This window comes from Phyllobates terribilis, unplaced genomic scaffold (genome assembly GCF_046119375.1).
Source record: "Phyllobates terribilis strain yellow unplaced genomic scaffold, ASM4611937v1 Scaffold_11__3_contigs__length_659146591, whole genome shotgun sequence".
Taxonomy (NCBI): Eukaryota; Metazoa; Chordata; class Amphibia; order Anura; family Dendrobatidae; genus Phyllobates; species Phyllobates terribilis.
The window spans coordinates 463130880-463145642 of NW_027362771.1; positions in this window are offsets into that span (position 1 = coordinate 463130880).

Sequence of the window (14763 nt, forward strand, 5' to 3'; positions counted from 1 at the left end):
TACCCCAGTAAACAATAACTGTGGTTTTGCCATCCCACAGTAAAAAATCTCTATTATTCAGCTTTTGGTAGTTTTTTCCGTAAAGAAAAACATTAGTGTCTCCTGACTGTTGTGACACAAAAATATATCTGTTGAAAATAGTTTTGTGTAGGCCTGACATCCCAGTGTGGTTTCGCAGTTCCACGAGTCAAATCGCTGTACTATCCAGTTTTGGGCCTTTGGTATCTAAAAAAAGCAGTTTGAGTGTGTCGCTCACTGTTCAGCCGCAAATATCTCTATTTAAAAAAGTGTGGTATACCCCAGTAAACAATAACTGTGGTTTTGACATCCCACGGTAAAAAATCTCTATTATTCAGGTTTTGGTAGTTTTTTACGTAAAGAAAAACAGTAGTGTCTCCTGACTATTGTGACACAAAAATATATCTGTTGAAAATAGTCTTGTGTAGGCCCGACATCCCAGTGTGGTTTCGCAGTTCCACGGGTCAAATCGCTGTACTATCCAGTTTTGGGCCTTTGGTATCTAAAAAAAAAGCAGTTTGAGTGTGTCGCTCTCTGTTCAGCCGCAAATATCTCTATTTAAAAAAGTGTGGTATACCCCAGTACACAATAACTGTGGTTTTGCCATCCCACGGTAAAAAATCTCTATTATTCAGGTTTTGGCAGTTTTTTCCGTAAAGAAAAACAGTAGAGTCTCCTGACTGTTGTGACACAAAAATATATCTGTTGAAAATAGTCTTGTGTAGGACCGACATCCCAGTGTGGTTTCGCAGTTCCACGGGTCAAATCGCTGTACTATCCAGTTTTGGACCTTTGGTATCTAAAAAAAAAGCAGTTTGAGTGTGTCGCTCACTGTTCAGCCGCAAATATCTCTATTTAAAAAAGTGTGGTATACCCGAGTAAACAATAACTGTGGTTTTGACATCCCAGGGTAAAAAATCTCTATTATTCAGGTTTTGGCAGTTTTTTCCGTAAAGAAAAACAGTAGTGTCTCCTGACTGTTGTGACACAAAAATATATCTGTTGAAAATAGTCTTGTGTAGGCCCGACATCCCAGAGTGGTTTCGCAGTTCCACGGGTCAAATCGCTGTACTATCCAGTTTTGGGCCTTTGGTATCTAAAAAAAAAGCAGTTTGAGTGTGTCGCTCACTGTTCAGCTGCAAATATCTCTATTTAAAAAAGTGTGGTATACCCCAGTAAACAATAACTGTGGTTTTGCCATCCCACAGTAAAAAATCTCTATTATTCAGCTTTTGGTAGTTTTTTCCGTAAAGAAAAACATTAGTGTCTCCTGACTGTTGTGACACAAAAATATATCTGTTGAAAATAGTTTTGTGTAGGCCTGACATCCCAGTGTGGTTTCGCAGTTCCACGAGTCAAATCGCTGTACTATCCAGTTTTGGGCCTTTGGTATCTAAAAAAAAGCAGTTTGAGTGTGTCGTTCACTGTTCAGCCGCAAATATCTCTATTTAAAAAAGTGTGGTATACCCCAGTAAACAATAACTGTGGTTTTGACTTCCCACGGTAAAAAATCTCTATTATTCAGGTTTTGGTAGTTTTTTCCGTAAAGAAAAACATTAGTGTCTCCTGACTGTTGTGACACAAAAATATATCTGTTGAAAATAGTTTTGTGTAGGCCTGACATCCCAGTGTGGTTTCGCAGTTCCACGAGTCAAATCGCTGTACTATCCAGTTTTGGGCCTTTGGTATCTAAAAAAAAGCAGTTTGAGTGTGTCGCTCACTGTTCAGCCGCAAATATCTCTATTTAAAAAAGTGTGGTATACCCCAGTAAACAATAACTGTGGTTTTGACTTCCCACGGTAAAAAATCTCTATTATTCAGGTTTTGGTAGTTTTTTCCGTAAAGAAAAACATTAGTGTCTCCTGACTGTTGTGACACAAAAATATATCTGTTGAAAATAGTCTTGTGTAGGCCCAACATCCCAGTGTGGTTTCGCAGTTCCACGGGTCAAATCGCTGTACTATCCAGTTTTGGGCCTTTGGTATCTAAAAAAAAGCAGTTTGAGTGTGTCGCTCACTGTTCAGCCGCAAATATCTCTATTTAAAAAAGTGTGGTATACCCCAGTAAACAATAACTGTGGTTTTGCCATCCCACGGTAAAAAATCTCTATTATTCAGGTTTTGGTAGTTTTTTACGTAAAGAAAAACAGTAGTGTCTCCTGACTATTGTGACACAAAAATATATCTGTTGAAAATAGTCTTGTGTAGGCCCGACATCCCAGTGTGGTTTCGCAGTTCCACGGGTCAAATCGCTGTACTATCCAGTTTTGGGCCTTTGGTATCTAAAAAAAAAGCAGTTTGAGTGTGTCGCTCTCTGTTCAGCCGCAAATATCTCTATTTAAAAAAGTGTGGTATACCCCAGTACACAATAACTGTGGTTTTGCCATCCCACGGTAAAAAATCTCTATTATTCAGGTTTTGGCAGTTTTTTCCGTAAAGAAAAACAGTAGAGTCTCCTGACTGTTGTGACACAAAAATATATCTGTTGAAAATAATCTTGTGTAGGCCCGACATCCCAGTGTGGTTTCGCAGTTCCACGGGTAAAATCGCTATACTATCCAGTTTTGGGCCTTTGGTATCTAAAAAAAAGCAGTTTGAGTGTGTCGCTCACTGTTCAGCCGCAAATATCTCTATTTAAAAAAGTGTGGTATACCCCAGTAAACAATAACTGTGGTTTTGCCATCCCACGGTAAAAAATCTCTATTATTCAGGTTTTGGTAGTTTTTTCCGTAAAGAAAAACAGTAGTGTCTCCTGACTGTTGTGACACAAAAATATATCTGTTGAAAATAGTCTTGTGTAGGCCCGACATCCCAGTGTGGTTTCGCAGTTCCACGGGTCAAATCGCTATACTATCCAGTTTTGGGCCTTTGGTATCTAAAAAAAAAGCAGTTTGAGTGTGTCGCTCACTGTTCAGCCGCAAATATCTCTATTTAAAAAAGTGTGGTATACCCCAGTAAACAATAACTGTGGTTTTCCTCTTCCACGGTTCTAATCTACTCTTTATTATCCTTTTTCCATTGATAGTGCTAGTGTAAGCTATTTTACTTCATTTACAATGGGCAAGGCACGTGACAAGGGACGTGGAAGTGGACGTTCTGGTGATGGTTCGTGCAGAGCACGGGGCCGTGGCCAAGGTGAAAATGTGCCACAACCAACAGCCACATCTTCTCGCTCCCACTTCTTGACCGAATTACTAGGGAAGCACAGAACAACACCAGTATTGAGAACTGATCAGTGTGAACAGGTTAATAATTGGATAGCAGATAATACTTCCATTTAACTGGGCACCACCACCTCCGGTCTGTCTTCCACGCGGTCAACTCTTAGTAGCCGTGAGTCTCGACCGCATACTCCTCCTCACCCTGATGCTCCTTTCTCCCACCATGCCGAGTGTCGTCAGACAGCAAGTGATCCCACACTTGGACACTCTGAAGAGCTGTTCACTGGTCCATTTCCATATTTGGGCCCCTCGCCTGATACGCTTGAAGTGGTGGAAGAGGAGATCCCATGTTGCGATGCCCAAATATTTGAACTGCCACGGCCACAGGAAGTCGACGTTGGCAATCTGTCACAAGAGGTGGACGATGACGAGACACAATTGCCAGGAAGTGAGGAGGCGGATTGTGGTGCACATGTGGAAGAGTTGTAGGTGGTGGATGATCTAGTAACTGACCCAACGTGGAAGGAGGACATGCAGAGTGAGGCCAGCAGCACACAGGGGGAGGGAGGCAGAGTACCCCAACAGGCAGGAAGAAGCAGTGTGGTGGCCGCAGACAGAAGGCAGGCAACCGTTCCCCGTAACACCAACACGAGGGCTGTTGCCAGTACAAGCGGTAGGTCTTCCAGAGTCTGGAATTTTTTTAAAGACTCTGCTGATAACCCCTAAAAGGCCATATGTTCCACCTGCCATGCCAGCATCAGCAGGGGTGACAAAACTACCAGCCTGACCACCAACAGCATGATCAGGCACATGGCAGCAAAGCACCCGACTTTGTGGGGCGAAACCCAGGGTCCGCGACCAGTGTCAGCAGGTGTCACCACTGCTTCTTCCACTGTTGTGCGTGCAATAGAACCCCCTGTTGTGTGTGCAAGGCAATCCCCTGTCCATACTGCATGTAAAGATGCCCCCTCCTCTCATTCTTTACTTGTTATTGCAGTTTCTCAAGAAACAGCATCAACGTCCACGTCCACGTCCCACCGCAGCGTTCAATTGTCCATATCCCAGACCTTTGAACGAAAGCGGAAATTCGCAGCTAACGCCCCACAGGCCACAGTCCTAAATTCGCACATTTCACGACTGCTTGCATTGGAAATGCTGCCTTTTAGGCTGGTGGAGACGGAATCCTTCCGCAATCTTATGGCGGTGGCTGTCCCTCGGTACTCTGTCCCCAGCCGACACTATTTTGCCCTGTATGCCATCCCCGCACTACACAAGCACGTGTCCCAAAGCATCTGCCGTGCCCTCAACAACGCAGTTACTGGGAGAGTCCACCTGACAACGGACACGTGGACCAGTGCTTGGGGCCAGGGACGGTACATCTCTCTAACGGCACACTGGGTAAACATAGTGGAAGCCGGGACCCAGTCGGACCTTGGGACGGAACACATCCTGCCCACACCGAGGATTGCGGGCCCTATGTCAGTCAGAGTTGCCCCCACAGTGTACAGCTCCTGCGCATCCTCCTCCTCCTCCTCCTCCTCATGTTCAGCCTCCATCTCAGATATCACCACATCAGTTACAAGCTGGAAGCATTGCAGTACTGCCTCCGCCAAGCGGCAACAGGCTGTGCTGAAACTCATAAGCTTAGGTGATAAACCTCACACTGCTTGTGAGTTGTGGACAGCTGTGAAAGAGCAGGCAGATCTGTGGCTGAGACCGCTGAACCTACATCCCGGCATGGTCGTGTGTGACAATGGCCATAACCTGGTGGCGGCTCTGAGGCGAGGTGAGATCACACACGTACCATGCCTGGCTCATGTGCTTAACCTCGTGGTTCAGCGGTTTCTTAAATCGTACCCCGAGTTGCCAGATCTGCTCGTGAAAGTACGCCGCCTGTCAGCTCATTTTCGCTAGTCGGCTACAGCTTCCGCCGCCCTTGCTGTGTTGCAGCAGGGTTTGCAGCTTCCGGCACACCGACTGGTGTGTGATGTCCCCACGTGTTGGAACTCTACCCTCCACATGTTGCAAAGGATTTGTGAGCAGAAGAGAGCAGTTGTGGAGTACCAGCTGCAACAAGGACGTCGATATTCAGATCAGACTCCACACATAAGACCTCAGGAGTGGACCTGGATGTCTGACATATGTACCATCCTGACAAACTTTGAGGAGGCCACCAAGATGGTGAGTGGCGATAGCACCATCATTAGTGTCAGCATCCCACTTGTCTGTCTTTTGCAACGCTCTCTGCAGAGAATTAAAGAGGAGAAAGGCAGGAGCGCCGAAACGCGCGTCGGGGAGCCACACAGCGTGCAGCTTCTTTGTCCACACAAGGTGAATCATGTTTTCTTTCTTTTTTTGATATATGTTCTGTGAGTTATTCACATTTATGGCGGGTGGATTTTAGGCTTAGGTCCATAAGTGAGGCTCTATTTGTGGCCATGTATACCTTGTTATGATACCTCCCTCCAGCCCCCATATATGTGAATATATATGAATATACATACAATCCTCACAGTGTCCCCTTGTGTGATATAAATGCAATTGAATATAATGATGGATGTGATATCTGCACCCTGTGGTGACACCTGGTGTCTGTTCTTAAGTATGTTTTAATTATCTATGTGTAATTTCTTTTTTGACATATGTTGTGCCACCGAAGTCCTGTATGACTTTAATGATTTTTTTAAAAAAAGTTTTCTCAATAAAGTGATTTTCTATTTTTTCAAGATATTGGCCATGCATTCGTAGTATTTCTTGCTTCGGCACCTCGGTATATAGAGAATTAAAGAGGAGGCATTGCAGCCAGAGTATAATGAGATGGATCAAGAAGCCGTAGCGGGCGATTACACACAGCCCAGCCTCATCTCATCCCAACGTGCATTGGGGGACAATGAGGGAGAGGGGGAGGAGGAGGAAGAACAGGAGCTGCTATCATGCGTTGTAGACGGTAGTACCTGTACAAGTGTCATTCCGTCGGTTCAGCGTGGGTGGCCTGAGGACAGGGGGAGGAGGAAGAAGAGGAGGAGGAGGAGAGCATGGTCAGTCGTCATCTTGGTGAGGACACGGAAATCTTGCCCGTTACTAGTCTGGCACGCATGGCTGACTTTATGTTACGCTGCTTTAACCCCTTCCCGACCCGTGTCACACCGTTTGTGACATGGAAAACAGTTCGTTCCCGACCCATGTCACAGCGTCTGTGACATGGAGGGAAAGAGCCCCTGCAGCGCCTGCGAGCGGGGTCACTCAGGTGTCACAGTTGCTGATGCAACTAGACAACCTGAAGTTGACCCCAGGGGGGGTGGATTAACCCCCCCGTGCCTGGGACCCCTCCGATTGGTAGTTTCATTTTCACTTTTAGTGAAACTGCCAATCGGAATGAATGAAACATTTCACCAATGAAAATTGGTGAAATATTTCAATCTGGGCATAGCCTGATGCTTACAGCATCAGCCATTGGCTGGGCGGAGTGTCACCTCTGTCCCCCCCCCAGATCTGATTGGGGCTAGTGTCCATGTGACGCTAGCCCTCCAATCAGATGTGGAGGAGGAAATTTAAATGGCTAACCAAATTCCTCAGCTTCTATCCTGTCCGTGGATGCTGAGGAGATTGGTTAGCCGCCGCCGCCGACGTCGACCCCAGACCCGCCAGCGACCCGCCAGAGACCCGCCAGCAACCCCCGCCAGAGACCCGCCAGCGACCCTCGCCGCCAGCGACCCCCGCTTCCTGCGATCCGCTGCCGCCCGCGATCCCCTGCCGCCCCACATTGCTGCCGCCGGTAATTGTTTCTCCCCTTGTCTCACTCCAGCCCCCACTTAGCCCCCGACCCCCCCCTCCATCCCCTACCACCCCCCACCCCTCCACCCCAGCCCAATTTCCTACCGCTCCCTCCGCTCTCTCCCACGTCTTCATCCACCGGCTGCTGCTCTCCTTCTGACAGCCGGTGGTCTCCTGCGCCTGTGATCACAACACCATCCCCCAGTCCCAGAGATCTCACCCCCCCAGGGATCTCACCCCCCCCAGGGATCTCACCCCCCCCAGTAATCTCACCCCCCAGTGATCTCACCCCCCAGTGATCTCACCCCCCCCAGTGATCACCAGCCCCCCCCCGCCATCCGAGTGATCACCCCCCCTGCTGCCTGCCGGCTCCTACCCCCCTTTCTGCCCAGTGATCACTGCTGGCTCTTCCATCTCCTCAACCCCCTCCTGCGCCCCGTACGCCTGAGCGCGCCCCCTCCTGCGCCCCGTACGCCTGAGCGCGCCCCCTCCTGCGCCCCGTGCGCCTGACTGCGCCCCCTCCTGCGCCCCGTGCGCCTGACTGCGCCCCCTCCTGCGCCTGACTGCGCCCCCTCCTGCGCCCCGTGCGCCCCCTCCTGCGCCCCGTGCGCCTGAATGCGCCCCCTCCTGCGCCCCGTGCGCCTGACTGCGCCCCCTCCTGTGCCCTGTGCGCCTGACCGTGCCCCCTCCTGTGCCCCGTGCGCCTGACCGTGCCCCCTCCTGCGCCCCGTGCGCCTGACCGCCCCCACACGTGATTTACACCAAGCACTCACACATACACACGTACACTCATACTAATAATAAAGTTTAGATTTTTTTTTTCCCCACAGCACACAAAATGTCCCGCCCGTCCCGCCCTAGGGCGTACTCAGCTGAGGAGGCATATTCATTTATTGCCTCCGAAGCTGATAGTGAGGGAGAGGACCCCACGTTCCTCTATTCCTCTCATTCTTCCTCCTCCAGTGACACCGAGCCGGCACCAAGACAACGTCAGAGGTCAAGGCATCGTCCGGAGGCCGTGGAAGAAGACCCACAGCCATCTGTAAGTAACCCTCAACCTGGTGCTAGTCACGCCCAACCTAGCACCAGTGCCCCGGTGTGGACCCCCGTCCCTGAAAATTACGCTCCGCGGATTCCTGATTTCCTTCCCCAATCAGGAATCCAGTTTGAGACCACAAACCTCAGGGAAATAGACTTTTTCAAAGTCTATTTCTCTGAGGCCATTGTCAGTCTCATGGTGGAGCAGACTAACATTTACGCCCAACAATTTTTGTCTACAAACCCAAATTCAATGTTTTCTACTTGGAGTCCCGTTGACTCAGTAGAAATGTTAAAATATTGGGGACTGGTACTTCACATGGGGATTGTGAAGAAACCAGAAATCCATCAATACTGGAGTACCGATATTTTATATCAAACTCCAGTGTTCGGAATGGTGATGACCCGCAAAAGATTTGAGGTCATTCACAAATTTTTACATTTCAGGGATAACACGGACAGCCTTCCCCGCGATGACCCGAATTTTGACAGACTGCTCAAAATTCGTCCGGTCATAGAACACTTCAGCAAGAAGTTTGCTGAAGTGTACGTTCCCCAAAGGGAAATTTCTGTGGATGAATCCCTCATCCACTTCAAAGGGAGGCTTCAATTCCGACAATACCTGCCCAGTAAGAGGGCCAGGTACGGAATAAAGCTCTACAAGCTGTGCGAGAGTGCCTCAGGGTACACTCACAGCTTTAGAGTTTACGAAGGAAAGGATTCGAGGATTCAGCCCCCAGAATGTCCACCTGCTCTGAAGGTAAGTGGGAAAATAGTGTGGGATTTGATCCGCCCACTGCTTGATAAAGGTTACCATCTATACGTTGATAACTTTTATACAAGCATTCCCCTATTTCAGTCCCTCTCTGCCAGAGCTACGGCCGCTTGCGGTACTGTGCGCAGAACCCAGAGGGGTCTCCCTTTGACGCTAATTGAGCAGGTTTTCCCAAAGGGTGAGAGCCGAGCTCAATGTAGCGGCAACATGGTTGTGGTGAAGTACAAAGACAAAAGGGACGTCTTTTTCTTGACCACAATCCATGGTCCCGGCACCACGGCCACCAACGTTAGAGGTACCCCAGCACCGGTCCGCAAACCGATCTGTGCCCTGGGGTACAACAAGCACATGGGGGGAGTTGATCTTTCTGATCAAGTCCTCCAGCCCTACAGTGGGATGAGGAAGGCGAAAGTCTGGTATAAAAAACTGGCCGTGCACATCGTTCAAATGGCACTGTATAACGCATACGTGCTGTCACGATGTGCAGGCCAGACCACCAACACCTTCCTCAACTTCCAGGAGGCGGTGATAAAGGCCCTGATTTTTAGAAGCGAAGAAGAAGCGGGCCCCAGCACCCCTGGAACTCGAGTCTCCCGTGTGGTACCAGGGCAACATTTTCCTGGTGAGGTCACGGTAAGAAAAAGGTGCCGGGTCTGCCATAAAAGGGGGATAAGAAAGGTCACCCGTTTCCAATGTGAAACGTGTCCTGATAAACCGGGACTGTGTTTGAATGAATGTTTCAAAATTCATCACATGTCCCCGGACTAAACACATCCTGACCTTCCCTACAGAACTCACCCACACTAGCATGACATACAAAACATCACGCACACACACAACAACCTCACGTACACTACAACACACACCAACCTATGTCAGGTTGGTGTGTGTGTTGTAGTGTATGTGAGGTTGTTTGTGTGTGTGTGTGGTGTATACACCACACCACACACCAAACTCACATACACTACATCTAGATAAGTTCCCTGGGGGGGTCTAGTTTCCAAAATAGGGTCACTTGTGGGGGAGCTTCAATGTTTACACACAGGGGCTCTCCAAACGCAACATGGTTACAATTTGTTAGCGGACACCATGTCGTGTTTGGACAGCCCCTGTGTGCCGAAACATTGGAGCTCCCCCACAAGTCACCCCATTTTGGAAACTAGAACCCCCAAGGCACTTATCTAGATGCATAGTGAGCACTTGGAACCCCCAAGTGCTTCACAAATTGATTCGTAAAAATGAAAAAGTATTTTTTTTCCACTTTTTCATTTTTACGAATCAATTTGTGAAGCACCTGGGGGTTCCAACTGCTCACTATGCATCTAGATAGGTGCCTTGGGGGGTCTAGTTTCCAAAATGGGGTCACTTATGGGGGAGCTCCAATGTTTACACACACAGGGGCTCTCCAAACGCAACATGGTTCCAATTTGTTAGCGGACACCATGTCGTGTTTGACAAGCCCCTGTGTGCCGAAACATTGGAGCTCCCCCACAAGTGACCCCATTTTGGAAACTAGAACCCCCAAGGCACCTATCTAGATGCATAGTGAGCACTTGGAACCCCCAAGTGCTTCACAAATTGATTCGTAAAAATGAAAAAGTATTTTTTTTCCACTTTTTCATTTTTACGAATCAATTTGTGAAGCACTTGGGGGTTCCAACTGCTCACTATGCATCTAGATAGGTGCCTTGGGGGATCTAGTTTCCAAAATGGGGTCACTTATGGGGGAGCTCCAATGTTTACACACACAGGGGCTCTCCAAACGCAACATGGTTCCAATTTGTTAGCGGACACCATGTCGTGTTTGGACAGCCCCTGTGTGCCGAAACATTGGAGCTCCCCCACAAGTGACCCCATTTTGGAAAATAGACACCCCAAGGCATCTATCTAGATGCATAGTGAGCACTTGGAACCCCCAGGTGCTTCACAAATTAATCCATAAAAATGAAAAAGTATTTTTTTTTTCCACTTTTTCATTTTTACGAATCAATTTGTGAAGCACCTGGGGGTTCCAAGTGCTCACTATGCATCTAGATAGGTGCCTTGGGGGGTCTAGTTTCCAAAATGGGGTCACTTATGGGTGAGCTTCAATTTTTAGGCACACAGGAGCTCTTTAAACGCAACATGGTGTACGCTAACAATTTCGGCTCAAATTGTTAGCGGACACCATGTTGCGTTTGGAGAGGCCCTGTGTGCCTAAACATTGGAGCTCCCCCACAAGTGACCCCATTTTGGAAACTAGACCCCCCAAGGCAAGTATCTAGATGCATAGTGAGCACTTGGAACCCCCAGGTGCTTCACAAATTAATCCGTAAAAATGAAAAATACTTTTTTTTTTTTTTTACAAAAAATTTATTTTAACCTATTTTTTTTAATTTTCACATAGGTAACAGGATAAAATGCATCATAAAATTTGTTGGGCAATTTCTCCTGAGTACACCGATACCTCATATGTGGTCATAAACCACTGTTTGGGTGCATGGCAGGGCTCAGAAGGGAAGGAGCGCAATTTGACTTTTGGAGCTAATTTTCCAATCAAAAAGTGAAATGGCGCTCCTTCCCTTCTGAGCCCTGTCGTGTGCCAAAACAGTGGTTTATGACCACATATGAGGTATTGGTTTACTCAGGAGAAAATGCCCAACAAATTTTAGGATGCAATTTACCCTGTTACCCATGTGAAAATGAAAAAATTTAGGCTAGAAAAAAAATTTTGTTAGAAAAATTAAAATGTTCATTTTTTTCTTCCATGTTGCTTTAGTTCCTGTGATGCACCTGAAGGGTTAATAATCTTCTTGAATGTAGTTTTGAGTAGCTTGAGGGGTGCAGTTTTTGGAATGCTGTCACTTTTGGGTGTTTTCTGTCATGTACACCCCTCAAAGGGACTTCAAATGTGATGTGGTCACTAAAAAAAATGGCTTTGCAAATTTTGCTGGAAAAAAGAAAATTTGCTGATGAACTTTGAACCCTTCTAACTTCCTACCAAAATTTTTTTTTTTTTCCAAAATTGTGCTGATGTAAAGTAGACATGTGGGAAATGTTATTTATTAACTATTTTTTGTCACATCACTCTCTAGTTTAGCAGAATAAAAATTCAAAATTTGAAAATTGCAAAATTTTCAAAATTTTTCCCATATTTTTGATTTTTTCACAAATAAACGCAAATATTATCGACCTAAATTTAATACTAACATGAAGCCCAATATGTCACGAAAAAACAGTCTCAGAATCGCTAGGATCCGTTGAAGTGTTCCAGAGTTTTTACTTCGTAAAGGGACACTGGTCAGAATTGACAAAAATGCCAAGGTCTTTAGGGTCAAAATAGGCTGGGTCCTGAAGGGGTTAACCGTGACCCTCGCGTTGTCAAAATGTTGAGTGACAGTCATTACTGGTTGGTGACACTTGTAGACTCCCGCTACAAGGAGAACTTTCACTCTCTTATTCCTGAGGTGGAGAGGTCTACAAAAATGGGGCAATACCAGAAGGCCCTTGCTGCAGAACTCTTAAAAAAATTCCCATCTGAACACGCTAGCGGCAGAGGTCACAGTTCGTTGCCCAACCAAGGCGTACAGGCGAGAGAGATGCAACTCCAATCCAGCAGAGGCAGGGGAACACTGTCAACGTTCTGGGACAGTTTTCTGACACCCGCCCAGCTTACAGGCCCTGAGGCGCGGGGTACTCTCACAAGGAGTGGAAAGTTTCAAAAGATGGTGAGGGAGTACCTTGCCGATCGTACCAGCGTCCTCCGTGATTCTTCTGTGCCTTTTAATTATTGGGTATCCAAGCTGGACACCAGGAATGAACTCGCTCTGTATGCCTTGGAGGTCCTGGCCTACCCTGCCGCTAGCGTGTTATCGGAGCGTGTTTTTAGTGATGCTGGGGGAATTATAACTGATAAGCGCACTCGCCTGTCAACTGACAATGCTGACAAGCTGACCCTTATCAAAATGAACAAGGGCTGGATTGGGCCAGACTTCTCATCACCACCAAATGACAACAGAATAATATAAAGTCAAATCCACTGTGTTATTTCGGGAGGTGTATTCACATGCACCACTTCACACCCACACATGGGTATACGCTTCCTCGTTTCGGCTGTTTAATCTTCTTCTCCTTATCCTCAGCCTCCACCACCACTATACCACCAGGGTGCCAGCATTGCAAGTTCGTCCGTCCTTATTTTTGGCAGCTTTTGCTTGCAAGGCGTAAGCAAATACTATGGGACACCCACTCCCCAATAATGGGACTTATGTTTGTAATATGCTGTACTGCATGGCTCTTGCAAGGGGCATTGCAAGTTTCTCCGTCCTAATTTTTGGCAGCTTTTGCTGGGAAAGCATAAGCAAATACTATGGGACACCCACTCCCCAATAATGGGACTTATGTTTGTAATATGCTGTACTGCTTGGCTCTTGTAAGGAGCATTGCAAGTTGCTCCATCCTAATTTTTGGCAGCTTTTGCTGGGAAAGCATAAACAAATACCATGGGACACCCACTCCCCAATAATGGCACTTATGTTTGTAATATGCTGTACTGCATGGCTCTTGTAAGGGGCATTGCAAGTTGCTCCGTCCTAATTTTTGGCAGCTTTTGCTGGGAAAGCATAAGCAAATACTATGGGACACCCACTCCCCAATAATGGGACTTATGTTTGTAATATGCTGTACTGCATGGCTCTTGTAAGGGGCATTGCAAGTTGCTCCGTCCTAATTTTTGGCAGCTTTTGCTTGGAAAGCATAATCAAATACCATGGGAAACCCACTCCCCAATAATGGGACTTATGTTTGTAATATGCTGTACTGCATGTGACGCGCCCCCTGGGCCGTGTGTACACGTGTGTGGGATACCCGGTGCCGGGTCTCTGGGGTCTGTAGTCTCCGTGGCGGTGACCCGGTCCCGTGGCTCAGGCTGGTTAAACTAGTGGCAGTCTTTCTTAGGTTTTGAGGTTAATTGTCCGACTGCGCCATCCGTGGATTGCGGTCAGGGAGTACCACCACTGCGAGGCAGACCGCTGAGGCTGGTGTTGTGTGCGCAGCATAGAATGGGATAACTCCCCTCGGGAGGAGTATAGCCTCAGGGCAGTGAGTGTGGATGATGGGGGTGATGGTGCACGAGTGCAGCAGGAATGACTCAGAGTCTTTGCAGTGCAGTTCAGGGTCTTTACTGATGATTATAAGGTAGACCCTCCCAGGAGTACTGGCTAGCATAAGAGGCCTTGTCAGTCTGTGAGCAAGCAGGCGTTCCCCTGGCCAGGTGGAGTTGTAGGCCTCCCTGTCTGTCTGCACTCTTCCTGGCTACCTTGCTGTAAGCGGGTAGAAGTAGCCCACGTCCCTGAGTGTACCGTGTAGTGCTCACCCATATGGCTGGTGACTTGAGGCCTTCTGTTAGCCTCCGCTCCACGACGGCGGTGCTGGTCCCTTGCTTGTGACTGAGCCTCCGGGCTTCTATGGCCAGATTACCTGAAATCCCCTGCCGGTTGGTTTCTGCTGCTGGATATATAAGTCCTCACAGCTTCGGACTCCTGTGTCCGGTTCCTATTGTCTTCTGCCAGGGCGAGCTCTGCTCAGCTTCCAGCCCCTGGTCTTTAGCTCCTAGCTAATACAGAGCTCCTTGCTGTTACTTTCCCTTGCTCTCACTCTGACTCTGACTGTTCTCTGACTCACTCAACCCCGCCCCAGATCCAGTTTATAAGGGCAGAATTCTCCCCTCCCAGGATTGGGGCAGGAGGATGTTGCATGTTTAAGGGATCCTGACCAGGAAACCTCCCACTTGCTCTCTGACGTAATATCTCTATTACTGTGGTGACCAGACCCCTGGGGTGCCACACATGGCTCTTGTAAGGGGCATTGCAGTTCCTCATAATTTTTGGAAAGCCTTCCATTCACTGCTTAGGCCAACAGTGCACGGGAGACCCAGTTGCTATAAATGGGTAAAAAAGGTTTAGTTAACGCCCTCTGACCTCCATGTCATTTCCAAGGGGCATTGGAGTGGCTCAAAATT